The sequence below is a fragment of the Agelaius tricolor genome, unplaced genomic scaffold (assembly GCF_023055355.1).
Source record: "Agelaius tricolor isolate 1412-34295 unplaced genomic scaffold, bAgeTri1.0.p SCAF_14, whole genome shotgun sequence".
In the NCBI taxonomy this organism is placed as follows: Eukaryota; Metazoa; Chordata; class Aves; order Passeriformes; family Icteridae; genus Agelaius; species Agelaius tricolor.
Genome location: NW_027269274.1, coordinates 4150951 through 4167030, shown reverse-complemented (window position 1 = coordinate 4167030; position 16080 = coordinate 4150951). Strand labels below are relative to the sequence as shown.

At 42.8% G+C, this 16080-nt stretch overlaps 1 protein-coding gene across 11 annotated transcripts in view; it reads right to left on the bottom strand.

The window, feature by feature from the left end:
- The window catches only part of FOXP1 (forkhead box P1), a 376943-nt gene that overhangs the window by 95073 nt on the left and 265790 nt on the right, over window positions 1–16080 (bottom strand). The gene's annotated exons all lie outside the window — the stretch shown is intronic.

Sequence of the window (16080 nt, the reverse complement as noted above, 5' to 3'; positions counted from 1 at the left end):
AGGAGCTGCAAAACAAGAGTCAGGAGTCTTGGCAGGGTGGGATCCTCCAGCCAGGGCAAGAAGAATGAACTGATATGGAAATATTATTTTTCGTTTTCCAGGACAGTATTTCAAACACAAATAAAATACAAATGACACAGTGTAGCTTGCTCCATGCCAAAGCTAGCAACGGTGTGGGATCAAAATCAGCTCTAAACCAAGCTGAACTGAGGTCAGTAGGAACCTCATATTGCTCAGCTGAAGCCAAGAGAAACTTTGCCATTTTATCCAACATGTAGAAGACAGAGCCCCGAAGGTGCTGAGGACAGGTGACCTCGCCTTAGCTGCCCAGCAGTCAGATATCCACACAAAAATGGGCTGGGAATTTCAAAGATCCCAAAAGACTTACATCCTCCAAATTTTCAGGATTCTTTCAAATCCTGTATGCACAGGAATAGCAGCATTTGAATCACACACCCCAAAATCTGACCTAGGTTGATCCGACTTGGCTGTGTGGAGGGAAATGTAAGTGATCTTCACTCTGAACGTGTCCAGCCACTCACTCCACTGTGCCACCTTCTGAGGGGACTGTGGTTCTGTAGCAGAAAGGTGACAGACAGGGTATTTGTGCTTTGAGGGAAGAGTGAGGAGCAGAGTTGAGTGAGGCCAGGGCACGCTGCCATTTGGAATGTGCTGTACCAAAGCAGCCATGAAAAGTCACCGGGGCTGCTTTCAAACACAGTAAAAAAGAAAAAAAAAAACCAACCAATTTATCTTTCTGGAAACTTTCTGCTTGTCTAAGTGGCAGCTATTTAAATACAATTAACAAGCAAATGATTTTAAAATTACAATACATTTAGTAAGGCAGCATCACAAACAATTTGCATCTCATTAAAGCGTTTGAAGCTGCAGAATCAACCTCCCAAAAGGGCTGCACATCAAGTGGGAAACACAGCCACAGTCAACAGCTTCTGCACTGTCCTGTGACACTGGACACACAGTGGGAGGACAGCAGAGGGGGGCTCAGAGTCCAGCTGAGCCCCTGGCTGGGCCACCCCCGTGGGGAGTTCTGGCCACGTCTCTCAGCACAAGGACGGATGCCACAAGCCACAGCCTTGCTGGAAGTGGGTGTAAAACGAGGAAGGAAGGAAGGAAGAGGGTGTGTGTGTGTCTGCGTGTGTGCATGTGGGATGGGCACGTTTTAATATACATTCATGAACAAAGAGTTTAAAGAGATTTCAAGCTACTTACTCAGCTATATATATATAATTAAAAGTTTATAGATTACCCCGCCACAACCTTCTGAGATGACTGCCAGGTTTGGACACACATTAATTCCCAGGAACCTCCTGCAGAACAATCCCATACTGATGCACGCAGCAGGAAAAGCCTCAAAGAAGTAACAGTTTCAAATTCTTCCAATTCACTTTCAACTGTGATTTACTGTGGTGGCTCCATTTAACCCGGAGGATTCAGGAGCACTTCCTAGACCACAGACCATCTCCCCTCGTGCCTTTGGCTTCCTTTAGAAAGCCAGGCTGATGTCCTGCTGGATCCATCCTAGGATACAGGTTTTGCTAAGCACAGCTCCCAAATGGGTACCTGTGTGGGCCAGGGCTGCTGGTTTTGCTGTCAGTGCAGCTCCTGCCATACAAGACCATGGAGAGGAGTGAGTTCTAGCCCATGGAGAGGAGTGACCTGGTAGGAGGCTGGTGGGAAACTATTGCTGATGGGTGGAAAGGAATATACACAAGATCTCTACAGGTGATGCATGAACTAATTCCTAGATGAATGAGGAATGCAGCTAAACAGCCTTAATTTCACTTATCAGAAGATTTGAAGGTGAGGATGTCCACAGGAGAGGATGGTGCTGAATAAGTCACTTCTCACAATCACTCTCAAAGCTGACACTGCCAGCACTGACCTACACTCCAACCAGACCTTTAATCCAAAAGCTTGCTCCAAAGCACTGCACAAACCGAAAAGGCACAAACAATACCTTCCCTAGAGTTCAGCCCAAGTTCTGAAACCACCTTTCACTTGCAGAGCCTCTGACTCCACGGGCTGTGGGGCTGCACAGGACAACTGCTGAACGCTGCACAGCACAGTTACACACAGCGCTGGCAGGGCACAGCGAGACAAGAGTTTACAATTGAATCTGCAGAGGAAATTCGGGTAGGTTGAATTATCCATCTGGAAGCTGGCCAAGGGCTGGGACTACTCCCAGAAGAAGCGACGGGTTTTGCTCATCCTTTGAGAAAGGCAGCACCTCTGAGCTGCCCGTGGCTCTCGCTCGCTGCTCCTGCAAGAGCAGGGCCAGCACATCCTCTGTGCTCCTCCTGGCAGGGAGGCTTTCCTGGCATCCAGGGATCTTGTCCTGCTGCTGAGAGACCCATCAGTGGTGACAAGGGCACTGATACCCTGCAGTGCCGCTGCAAGGGGTGTGGCAGCTTGAGCCTGGGATGCCCAATAAAAAGTGAGATGGAAAAAGGAACTAGTAACAAAAACTACAGGTAAAAGCAAACCAGTCATCATCAGGTGCATTCACTGCTCTGGGCACTGCACACCAGAGAAGCTGCAGAGCCCTTTGGGTGGTTCTCAGGTCTCTCCATCCCTGGTGTCGTCACAACCAGTGTGTGTCACCCCAAAACTTCCTGCCCAGAGATGCCACCAACTATTGACACAGGCCTTGTGTGCTTCTTTTTCAGACCTGTGGTTTTGTAGTTCGTCAAAACAGGATACTATTTAAATGTACAAAGTTACGATTTAAACAAAGGTGAAATAGTTACTGCTGTTTTAGCAACCAGACATCAGGCTCTGCTCAAGCACACACATTTTTTTTTTGTTTTTAAAAGCCCTCAGTCCGCTTTGCCAGCACGCTCTCCCTGCAAACCTGGATGCGAAGACAAGTGTCTAAGCAAAACAACACTCACTTTCTATGAATTACTGAACATGTGTAATTCATTTATCTGTAATATTGTGCTAAACTCAGCTCCAATTAAACAAACGAAAACACCTGCTTAGCACACATAGATCTTTCCATACCTCAGGGGAAGACACATCAGTGTGCTCTGTAGTACAATCTGGCTCAGAAGCCTACACTAACAATGCAAATCTGGGATTTTTCTTTTTTTTCTGAAATGCACATAGGCAAGGAGATAAAAAAAAATCAGATGGAGATTTTGGGGATGGAGTATTTGTGTTTGGTATTTTTATCTTTAGCACGTGCAGTTCTGTGATATTTAAGTGCTCACTGGGGGCTTCTCATGGGCAGCTGCACCTGAGGGCATGCAGCACTCCAGGGAAAAAAGTGGGATAATGAAAACTTTAAAACACACTTAACTGGCCCCAGATATTATGATACTGTAAAACTACCAAAGAGACCTCGTGTTGACAAATTTATTGAGCTGGGGAGAAGAAGAAGTTTCCTTTTCTTGCTTTGCTTCTGGACCACAGGCATCCAGCAGCTCCATGGGACTACCCTGTTGTCCCCCCACATTAGGGGGTCAGAAACAAAGCGACACACAGCGAAAATCACAGTGACACACTGAACAGGGACACCCCAACACGGGGGCTGAGACCACCCCCGGCACCCCAGGTGTCCCAGCAGCAGAATTGTGACACAGCCTCACCTGACACACGTTTTGGACCAACAGAGGGTTTCCCTTTGGGATGCCTTGGCAAGAGGGGTGCCGCGGTTGGTTTGGGAGCAGCTGCCATCAGCAGAGCCGGCAGCCTGCCAGATCCCCTACACTTAACTCATTTCCTATTCTTTACTCACTGCCTGCAGACAATGGGCTGTCAATCAGATCCCCACCAGAACATTTACAATTATCTTCCCTCTCCCGCACCTCAGCATGGCCCCAGGAGCGGCTCCATCCCAAACTGTTCACACACGAGCCATTTGCAACTCTTCTGTCACCAAAACTGCCCTGACTCCAGAGGCGGGTTAGGAAATTGAATTTCCTCGTGTTTTCAAATAAAAGTACTGCAGTGGCAAAGCACAGAAGCAAAAGAGCAGGCTTCCTACAGGTGTGAGGCAAAAGCAACAAGGAATGGAAAACCTGCCCCAGTAATTATTACAGCATTCTGGGCAAGGACGAAGCTGTTTACTGCCTTTTTTTTCCCCTCTTTTTTTAAAGCAAAATCAAAGTTACAAACTGAAAGGGTTTTTTAAAATTATTTTTGTTTTGTTTTTCTTCCCCTTTTTTTTATTTAGGACAGGGTGGTCCTCTCTGCTCACTCCTGCAGAATTAGCAACAAACCACCACCACAATTGTGCAGCTGGCCTTGTGACCATTGCTGAGTTCTCCCAGAAGAAATTGGTTTGTTTTTCCTCTGGGTGGACACAGCTGAGTGAAGGACTCAAAATGAGCACACTTTCCAAGTAAAAAATAACAGTGATGCAAGTCATAGCCATACCTTCCCTTGTAGTGGCAGTTGCTGACAACGTGATTTAAAAATATCTGAACTATGTTCTGCATGATGTTAATGCTCCTATTCCAGAGAGAAATCCCCAATACCTTCGGGGCACTTTCCAAACACTGAAGCCTGAGAAACTGTCCAGGATGGGCCCACTCCTAAGAGCACTGAAATCATTGCCATTGCTAAATTAGGAGAAAATCCGTACAGTCATCATTCACTGCACTGTGACTTCACTGATTTTCTGCTCCACTGTCTGCTCAAGGGTCAGCATGGTTAACAGCAAGGAGATATTCCCTCTCCTATTAATTGATCTGGACAGACATCTTTGATGGCTGTCAAACAGAAAGGTAACTAGTGACATCATGGCTTTTTTTTTTCCCCCTTTTACTTTTTAACGCTTGCACAGAAAATTTCTACGACCTTCTCTGATGAAAAATAACCTGTGTGATATTTCCCCTCTCCTTTAAAATGTTTATCCTGCTCCGAATCTGCAAAGTGTGATATCATCAAGGAAGGTCAAGCTTCACAGGAGCTAATGGCTCTTGCTCCCACCACTTTGAAAAGACGAACAATAGTCCCTCAAGTGCTGCTGCCAGTGGCACAGCAGCAATTCACCATGGAGGGTGAGAAATCTGAAATTAAAATAAACTGCTTAAAACTTGCAGATAGAGAGGGGGGATGCAGGAGAGAGAATAAAACGGGACAATCTCTGAACCCAATCAACAAAGCGCTCATTGTTCCAGTTTAAGGCAAGTAACACAGCAATAAATATTGAGCCAAGGAAGTTAACCTGTATCCACAGCCTTTGAATAAACACCAAAGCTGAAAGCAAAATCCATGCCAGGCCTTTGGCTCTTGCCAACTCGTGCTTTACTCCTTCTTGCTTGGCTTTGTTTTTTACTTTTGGGGATTTTCTTTGCCTTCTCTCCTGTTATTCATACCTTCCTGTAGGAACTCCTTATCACACAGCAAAAGGACAAACAGAAGGAACTGCCTGCGCACAAATAAACTCAGTTGTGTTCTGTAAATCTACCTGGCTGCAGGTAACTTGGAAGAAAAGGGCTGGGAAATTCGGGGGTTCACAGCCCCTGTGAAGCCAGGGAAGACCCCAGCTCCTTCCCACAGCCCTTCTCCCCACGGTGACCTGATGCAATCCTGCAGACCTCTCTAACCACCAAATCCAGCTCGGTGTTTACCCTGCAGGGTAGCACAAGCAGCATGAGGCATCTCTGCAAGACACCGGCACGTTCATCTCTCTTACAGAAGTTTGAGCATTCAGCTCTTGATCTGAGTACAAATAAACGTCCTGGTTAGTTCTCATTTTTCCTCAAGTGGTTTATCCACTCCTGTGCCAACACCTCAGCCAGTAATACAGGTTTTCACAGCAAGTATTAATTCTGGCTTCACTTTTAAATCACATTTTCTTCATTTGAGCATATTATATTCCACAGAACCAGGCGTGAGCATCATGCAAAAGGCATTCTGGTCCATGGTTGTGAATACAGCTGTGTAGGCAGAGGAATATTTGTTTTCCAAGTAATTTGTGCACATTCACAAAATTACAGCTGTCTGCAGTTCTCCCGAAATATCTGTCCTGATGTTTACAAGCCATAAAATATAATCTGCCTTTTCTACAGTTCCAACCAGTAAAATTGGTAATTTATATATTTATATGTACATCATTATTTTTCTTACAGATTGCCTACTCCCCATTACATACTGCCTATGTTTTTTTCTCCAATGAAATAAGGGAAATGTTTCACAAGAATTTCTGATTTTTGCCTTTTTCATGACAAGACCCCAATTCCTTTCAGTTCTATTCCTACCTGTCTGAATGCACAAAACTAGTCTCTAGGACAGCAAAGTCCTTGGGATAAAATTTTCCAAGCAAATGTGGAAATGTGCACTGCACCTGCTCAACTGGCTCTGCTTAAAGTCCAGGAGGCCAACCACAAGTAATTCTTTTGCCCAGAGTTTTGATCGGCAACAAAATGCACAAAACCAAAAAATAATCATCAGAAAATCACAGAATGGTTTGGGTTGCAAGTTACAAGCCCCCTGCTATGGGCAGAGATACCTTCCACTAGACCAGCTTGCTCCAAACCCCGTCCAACCTGGCCTTGAACACTACCAGGGACTCCTGCTACTGGAGTGACTTTGGTGTAAAACTGATTTAAACGAAAAATCAGAGGTAGGGAGCTATATCCATCTCAGTGGGATCCCTCAGCTCCAACATACTCAACTTACTGGATGGCTGTCACTTAAACCCAGGTCAAATCCGGCCCAAGATGTTCAACTCAGTGCTACACCCACCCAAGAGGTCCACATGGATGCACTGATGTGTCATAAAAGACCCAGCATTGAGATAAACCACAGGTTAATAACTTAAATCTGCAACTGCTTAAAAAAATGTCAGACAATGACAGAACTGGCAAGGAAGCACAGCTTTGATAATTTGTACTGCTTTTAACACCCTCAATCCGCGTGCTCTGCTGCATTACGTACTCCATGCGTGCTGGCACATGGCACGAGCTACACAGCTGCAGCATGGATCTCATGGTACAACACGAAGGAAAAAACTTTCTGAGGGGCCAATGGTACCAAGCTACAGCACCAGTGACCTCGGTGGCACCAGTGACCTCATCAGCTCCAGTACAAGTATCTCTGTCTCCTGGCTCCCCCCTCCAGCACCCATCACTGCCTGAGCTCCTCCCATCATCTTCCTAGCCTGCTCCAAAGCAATTTCAAAACTTTTTCAGCTAGACATGCTAAACTCAGGATGTAGATTTTCCAATTAGTCTCTGTTTAAACATCTGTTGGTAGACTGCATTTAACATTAGTTATTTGAGAAAAGTGCAATTTGATTAGGCTGTCTGAAACGGAGCCAAAGTCTGCAAAATAATAGCTCAATTAAATTTTGTTTTGCTTTCATTTGTCTTATACTTTCCTGAGTGTGATACAGTTGCATATAATCAAGTAAACTAATTCCTTTCAAAATGAGATATTTCGGTGCTTTTCCCATCTCCTCTTAAAGTTTATTTAATAATCTATTCCATCTTCTCCATGCTTCATCGAACTTCAGCCTGACACAAAGTACATTTCTTTCTTGTGCCTTCAGTCTACTTTAATTTTCCAGGCTTTCAGTGACTTGAGATTATGCGCCATTAATGTTACACCTTAAATAGATTAGTAATTTATAAAAGGAAGGTTACACATATCAGGCAAATAAAAACATTTCAGCAACACAACAGCCTTTTCTTTGCACACACCACAAAATATTTTGCCAACCTGACGACACAGCTGTAAAACTGTCAAGCTCCAAAGCCACATCCAAGCAGCATTTCCAATTGTTTCCCTGGGTTTAGTTTCTACTTATTCTGTTATGTTGCACTTGTTGCCCTGAACTTCAATATTAGCTCTAGAGATTTAAACACATGAGGCAAACAGCTGCTCTCCTCCACTCCAGCAAGCCAGATCAAAACGCCTTCTCTTTTTCTCTCCTGCCTTTTTTTTTTTCTTTCTCTTCTCTTTTTAAACAAATTGCTGTAAACCAAGTATTTCTGGCAAAGTTGATGGTTTCAGGACAAAATTCTGCTCTGTGCTCATCACTGCAGACTTCTCCAGTGCAAACTCCTCTCAGTCAGTGTGTGAGGAACACCAGCACTTCCCCATCCTGACTAAAGAAACCTTACCTTGAGGATTAAAAAATATAAATAAAAAAAGTCACAGCAACTTAGCTGCCATGTAGATGAGTCTATGATTTAAATTAAAACACTAAACATTTAAACATTAACTTTTCACACTTCTGTTAAAAAAAAAAAAGCAGCAGCATGTACTGTTTGAGAGAATTATTTTATCTGAGATTTTTGATACACAGTACTTTTCCTTTAGTGTTTTTTAAACATATTTGTTGCAAAGTGTGAACACAAAGGGACAAGCTGAAATAGGTATCTGGCAGGCTCTTCCCAGTGTGTGCTGCCGAAAGCCACAAGTACTACTGCAGTTGTGACAAACCTGTTATTTTGCTGTAGGAAGGCGAGCGACTCCTCCAGCGCTCCCTGCCCTGCCACTGGCAGCCCTTCAGAATATTCCTACAACAAAATAACCTTAAAAACCGAGAGGCATCTCAAGTCCATGGAAGTTCAAAATGGGATATGTCCTATTTAAAATGTAGAGAGCTACTAAATATGACAACCATTTGATGTATGAAAATTATTCACAACCAAAAACAGACAGTCTGGAAATAGCTGGGATGACTTCATTTAGACAGAATTACCCAAATCTGTTTCTAATATACACAGTACACATAATAAATTTTTACAATATGACAAGGAAAACAAACTTAATAAAAGTTCCTGATCTTTTGTTACACAAGCAAGCTATAGCCATGCTATGTTTATAATATTTTGCCCATGATATCACAGCTCAGTAACAAAAGCTAAGCACCACACAAAACAGTTTCTAGGTATGACTTCACCTCATGCCAGCACTGCACCCATCAGCCTGGCAGAACTACCTTCCCCAGCCCACAGCCCGTGCTTGCTGGGTTGATTTTGACTAAGAGTTTCCTTTTCTCCTTCTCCCAGGCTCCCTCTGCCTTGGGAAGCTGTGGATCTCTGTGACGGGAGTTTGTTTTTTTCCAACTACACCAGGACTCATCTGAACGGTAAGAGATTTTTAGCCTGTTTCCTTCACTCCTGGTTATTTGACAAGTGCTTGAAAACCCTGTTATAAACAATCTCTGTAGGAAAACAGATGATGTCTTACGATCACAGAAGGTAATTTTTTCAAGAACCCAACTTTTTGAGCATTTCCCAGATGCACCGCGTCAATCTTCCCGCGTTTGACTATCTCAGCTGGTTTTCCAGCCCGGGCATCGCGCCAGGCGGGCCGGACTGCCCCTCATTGTCACTTCTGTTCGATGGCACTTGCACCCACTGCTGTTATTCCAGGCTTCAGGAAATTTTCTAACCACTGGACAGGCTCCAGCACTGCGCACTAATAAGTTGCAGATTGCAGCACTCTAAGTGTGTGTGTGTGTGTGTGTGTGTGTGTGCATGCGTGTGTCAGATCGGGGCCACACTTTGTAGGAGGGGGGAAAAAAACAGTAGTTCAAAAATGCTGCCTACTCAAATTGACAGAAAAGTGACCCCTGCACTTCATCAGAAATTCCTGCAGACTGACAAAATAAAGGAGTTTGCTTTTATCACACACAGTAAGACTCATATGGAAAAATGGAAACACTACATCACTCGACCTTAGGTTGCCCCCTTTTCAACCGCAGATGAATATTATGTATAAAAATTGTAAATCAATTTGAGATGTATTAAAGGAGATTCTCTTTTTCTGTATTAAAGGTAATACCTTTTAATCTCAAGATTTATTTTGTAATGTCAAGTAAATGAGAAAGACTTAATTTCCGTAACTGAATTTTGTTACTCTTAAGTCTCTTCAGCATCTCTGCATGGTGTTCACAGAATTTCCTACCCTTCGCTTTGCATCAGGAAATAATGAGCAAGCGGCACTTACCCAACACTGAGTCACAAATATTTGCCTACATTAACAGAGCATTAAAAGCCATTTTAAACAACTTAAGGAAATTGTGCTAGCCTTTGAACTGTGATTCACTATTAGGAGAAATTAGGAAACTTTTCCTCTTCTAAAGGCAAAAATCAGCTGCCGTAACCTCCTTGTAATATCATTAGGTCCTAGAGCAGATTTTCCTCTTACAGATCCTCACACACAATAGATTTCTTTGCTTAATGAAACTACTTCTGAAATTTTCCTACACTCGGTGTTGGGTACTTTGAAATTTCAATCCTTTCACATCCTTGAACTCTCATCAACATTTTTTTCCAGACTGTGTCAATAAAATTGATTACTTGCAGTTCTGAACTCTGTTCTGCACATGGAAATAAAACAATTTGTTTTAAAGTATTTTCTGAAGAAAGCAGAACTTGGCAATCATATCTCCAAGATCAAAAATAAAAAAGAAGAAAGAGGGACAATCCAACCAAGCGAGCCTTGCCCACGAGAAGCAAAACAAAAAGAAACCTCTCCAGCAAACAAAAGAGAAGCGAGGTCCTGATTTCATGATTTTATCACAGCAGAAACGCAGGCTCAATCCCTGACATCCCCACATCACCAGGCTCGCTGCTGTCCTCCTGACTGATATATCTCCCTGTCGGATGTGAACGATCTTTTCGGATCATTAATACGTTCATTAATTTGTTATCAATCGCGGCTCGCGGTACTTGCGCCGTGCAGTCGCACACGGACGGACCCCTGGCTCCCCGGCTGTTGAGATGCCTCATACCTACAACCGATCTGTTGCTTTTACAAGTTTAATCTCGGTATTAAGGAGCTGATTGTGGAACCATGTCGCTATAACATCTTCAACCCAGCTGTACATCATATAAACCGCTATAGGAGGGGGCAGTCTCCCATCATTCCTGGCAGCAGCACATACCTTTAACTCCCTAATCTGTAATACTACAAAATACCGCTCTCATTTCTTCCCAAGCACAAGTGGACTACCAGCAAGGGTCCAACAGTGTTATTCCTAATTACCTTTTTTTCACTCTTGATCCTGTGGCGCTCATAATTAGTTACCTGGGGCTGCAATCCAATTTGAAGTGATGACAAGAAAGTGATCCATGAAAAAGTAATAAGTTAAATCCAATTTCAGCCTTCCTCTAATTAAATGCACATGGAACTAATGACTCAAACCCTACCATTTCAGTGATAATGGTAATTAGCGAGGTGGGAGTCACTCTCTTTTTTCAACACTGTAGGTGTAAACCACAAGGTAAAATGGCAGGAGCACTCTTAATTACATGTGTCATTTTGTCAGCAATTTACACATTTCTGACCAGTCAGGAAGGTTTCATTTGTTTTCCCCTTCCCCGAGGTGGGTAAGGCACGTTCAGGCTCTGGCACTGCCTGCCCCACATTCCCACTCCCAACCTGGGCAGAAATCACAGTTTTTACAAACCTGTTCTGTAAATGCTTAATGTCAAAGCAGAAAACCTGCAAGACAATGATACTCAGGATACTCAGGGTACTCTAACAGCATACAGGGCTGAAAATGAGGGATCCTGGCTTCTACTTTGCCCCTCAGGACTGACTTCTTTCTAGCACTCAGATGCCAAACTCCCAAATATCCCAGCAGAGCTGCACACCTCAACACCATTGATGGCCTGCAGCTCTCCAACCTGGGGAGAGTCACTTAATATCTCTCTGTCAGGGTTTACGTGGCTATAAAATGGGAATAATCATGTTTGCTGACAGTACCTCACACTGCCAGCTCTCCAAATATACAGGTATTTTCCTAGAAGCTTCATTTTTTTGAATCATGATATTACAGGATAATCACAGGCTTCTTTTAAGAATAAACACATTTGTCACCTGCTCAGTCTAAAAAACTGAATAGTAAATGCTTTAAAAAATATAAAAAGGCAGAAAAAAAGGCCCATAGGTGTCATGAAAAAAAACCCCTTAGTATCAAAATTTTCAAGCTGATCATGTAATTTTGAGGATCTGACTCAGATTTTGTTCTGTTTGTGGGGTGGATGATGTCTGCATTTCACAGACACATTCCAAGAACTGACTAACATTTATAATTGGGTTTAGGGGTGAAAAAAAAAACAAGAACTAAGTGGTTCTTTGGTAGAAACCAGTAAAACTCAACTTTGCTTAATTTCTAAAGTCAGAAACAGATAATGAAAGATTCAAAGACAAACTTCAAACCCTGCAGAAGCAAAATCTTGACCTAAGCTGAGTTGGTGCCAAAATTCCCACTGGCTTGACTGAGGCCAGATTCTGATCAATTTCTGTATTGAAGAGTGAAACAGAGAGATACTCATACAAATAGAATAAAAATTTACTTCTGCCAAATCATCTGCTGAGACAATTTCTCTACCACTTGTTAAATTTACCACTATGTAAAAAAGGTTCCCTGGGTGTAAAACCTGAGACAACATTACTGAGACTTGTGTGCTCCAAGCGAAACGGAGCATACCCTGCCCTTCACCTCTCGGTGTTTATTACGTTGTCAAACTAAAGATTTCTAATTTCATTAAAAAAACAATACTAATTGCCCCCAACATCAAGCTACAGTGATTTTTTTCCTCTTGCCCTCTTCTACTTCTCGAGATACTGGAAAGATATATTAAGATAATACAGCATGCAAATTAAATTCTACAAAAGCCCAGCCAAAAGGCTGCTTTAAAAAGCCGCAGTATGCAAAGGCGAGGACAGCTCTGTCCTCTCAGCCTCCCCCAGTCTCACCCTGAGAATTTAAACCAAACCCAAATTCTTTTCTTGGCTGTGACTTAAAGGGGAGATTTATTTTTTTGTTTTGCCAAGTAAAAACAAAAGTTTCCATCCCAGTAATTTCATTATTTTTTCTCTCCAAACACAGGCAGGTTAATGATCAGACAAGAAATCTCATTTAATCACATAAAAAAAGTCAAGTGATGGGTTTGAATTGTGAGATACTGATTTGGAAATCCTAAATTTGTTTTCAGTCCAGTATCCAACTTCCAGCTCAATGCAACACACAACATTTACGTCTTTAAAAAAAATTGTATTTTTAGTATTGCCAAAACACACATGCACTTTTACTTTCTTGGGAGAAAAATGTGTCTCTTGATTTGTTTCCAATCTGTGTGCTCTTGCCAGCAACTAAAATGCTTGAAGAACCAAAATGAATAATCGGTAAGAGCATCGGCAATTAAAGCTGCAAATTTTAATCAATACATCTATTAATACAGATATATTTATCTTGGCTGGGAAAAATGTGCACATTTTCAAAATCCTAAGCATACCTGGTCTGTTAAATTATTTGTTTCACATATTCAAGGAAATCCACTGTCTATGGCAAATATATTATCAAACAGCCTTTAGTCTTTTTTTCACTTCCAGTAATTTTTGTGGAACTGGTATTTTTTATGTTCTTTCCCCAACTGCTGGTTATTAAATCCATTTCTTAACTTTCAATTTTCTTTTGTTTGTGTCATCAGGCTGCGAAACCGGAGGTCACTGCCAAATCTAAACCACGGCAGTGTGCGATAGGCTCAAAATGTGAGTCATCGTGTATTTGGAGATTTGGGGTTTTTCAGCTATCAGCAGAGCACATCTCCAGTCCTGCGTCCAAGTTCTTACACACTGAGTATCTCACGATCTGCTAAAAGCAGATCTTCAGGTAGAGTTGCCAAGATCAAGAGACCCCAAACAGGATTGCAGGAGCCCACTGTCATTTAAACACTACTGAAGACACCATGTCCCAGTGTGGCCACAGGATGCTGGGATATATTTAAATACCTTGGCTATTTAATCAGGGAATAAAGAAGGAATAGAGGAAATTATCCACGAGGTGAGAACAGATTAGCTACACAGTATACACCAGATTAATGTGCGTCTGTTTGTGGTGGTGGGGTGTAGAGGGTGCATTTCCAGCCCCAGGAGTGGCCCCTCCTCCAGGGCAGGCAGGGCCATGGAGCATTTCAGTGGGAGCAGCAGCAGCCCAGGCAGACAGCATCCCTCCCTGTTCCATGCAAAGCTCCCCAGCACTCGTGCTGGGCGCTGCTCACCAGTGCCCTCGCCAAGCACAGCGGGGATGAGCGACGCCTATGGTGTTCTTGTTATACATGAAGCCTGTTTGTCACAAAAAAACAAGGTGACTGCTAACTGCTGTGGCTATTAAATGAGATATCTATTTTTGTAAGTGAAGCCCAAAGATACTTTGTTCATTATTTAAACAAACTTATGAAAAACGGGCACGTTTCCCCCACCCTTGATACTTATTCTATGTACTGTCAGCAATAGGTATCACCTCGTCAGCGTGGCCCCATCTGACCTGAGGGGGTGTGGGTGCTTGTGTGGGTGCAATTTTACTGAAAAATTCTACCCTCAGCAGCACCATCTCCTTTCAGCAACAGATTTTCATTACAGGGATGCACTTGGGGGTGTTACATCCCCAAGAGGACTTCCAGTATGTTTCAGACTGCAAAAGCACCAGGAGTGAGAAGGGGAAAAAGAAAAAAAAGACTGGGCAGTCATTTGAATCAGTGAGTGACAGGCTGGGCCAGCTCTCTGTATACATTAATAAATTAGAATTTTAATTGTGTCTCTGACTGCAGGAGCTGCTCCAGTACTTTAATACGTACCAACAATTGGCTATGTTATGGAATCCACGATGTGGCCTTCACTGTTGACCTCTGCAACACAATTCCCAGTCTGACTACGGAAACTGTTTGGTTTGATCCTTTCAACTTATTTGAATCCTGACAAATAAGCTCACAGCTGAAAGGTCAACACAGTCATATTTCATCCTCTGGAGCTATTCTTAAGACATCTGCACAACAAAGCACTTCTTTTAGTACCTGACACTGGACCTAGCCAGCACAATCTCTCATTAAAAATGTCCCCAGTGGAAGAGTCTATTAAAAGGCATATGGATCAGCTATGGATTTACCAAATAAAATATTTTTGAAAGCATTAATGTAACGCTTTGGATTATGGCTCTTGACGCCGCCAATAAAACGTATATTTGCCCAATGACAAAATGCTTCATACTTTCCAAAAGAATAATAGCCCGGCTGTAAAGCACGAGGTGTTGTCCAGCAGCCGGAGCACAGGGGTGGGAGCCAGGAACTCATGAATCTTAATCCTACCTCTAAACCCAATTCCCTCTGTGATCCTAAGTGAGTTGCTTAACCCGCATCCCTCAGTTTCCCAGTCCAGAACTGGGATAATGCTACTTACTTATCAGACTTTCCTTCTGGGGATGTTTTGGAGATTAGTATTTGCAAAATGCTTTGAAGATGAAATCACTACACCAAAGCTCGGCATTGTCCAGGCTGGGCCAAGGGCTGCAGTTAACAGCTATTCCTCACTCAGGCAAAACTCCCCTTCAACTCCCCATCAGCTTTATTTGGGCAAGAACCACAGAATCAGGCCCTCTCACTTTACTGTCAAGGCCTCTAGCGATGTTGGCTTTACCTTCCATATTCTACTACATATTTAAAGAGCCTAGCATCCGTATTTTTGCAGGAAAATAATCTGAAGCACATATAAAAGGCAAGAGAAGCAGCAATGCTGTCAGGGAGCTCATGGTGATAGTATATCAAACTAAAAAAAAAAAAAAAGTAGAAAGAGCAAAACAGACATGAGTTTGACAACGTGCTATGACAACAAGAGGGAAAAAAAAAAATCCGGAAAGAATTTGGGGCTACAGAGGCTGAAGCATCAGATATAGAAGAGCGAGATAAGATAAATGTCCCAGCTAAAGGGCTTTGTGCAACTGCAGCTGAACTGCTGCATTCAGGACCTTATTATCAAAAATCCACTGACATGCTGCAATTGCAGTAACAAAAGCAATAACCAGCTGCAAACCAGCAAAGTGGTCAAGGGTCTGGAAGTGCTAGTTTATGAAATACATAAAGAACTAGATACATATAATTTGCCAAAACTGGCAAGTACATGTTAGTATCTCAGATGTTTGAGGAGTGCGAACACGAGGCAAGGCAAGGGACTGACTCAGTATTTATACAAGCAGTATTACTTGGAGCAAGAGGATGGAATTAAAGTGGAAAGTTCCTGAGCGTGTGCTTTGTTATGGAAAACTATTTGAAGGAAAATAATAGCAGTCCCACCATCACTTGGGATTTCTAG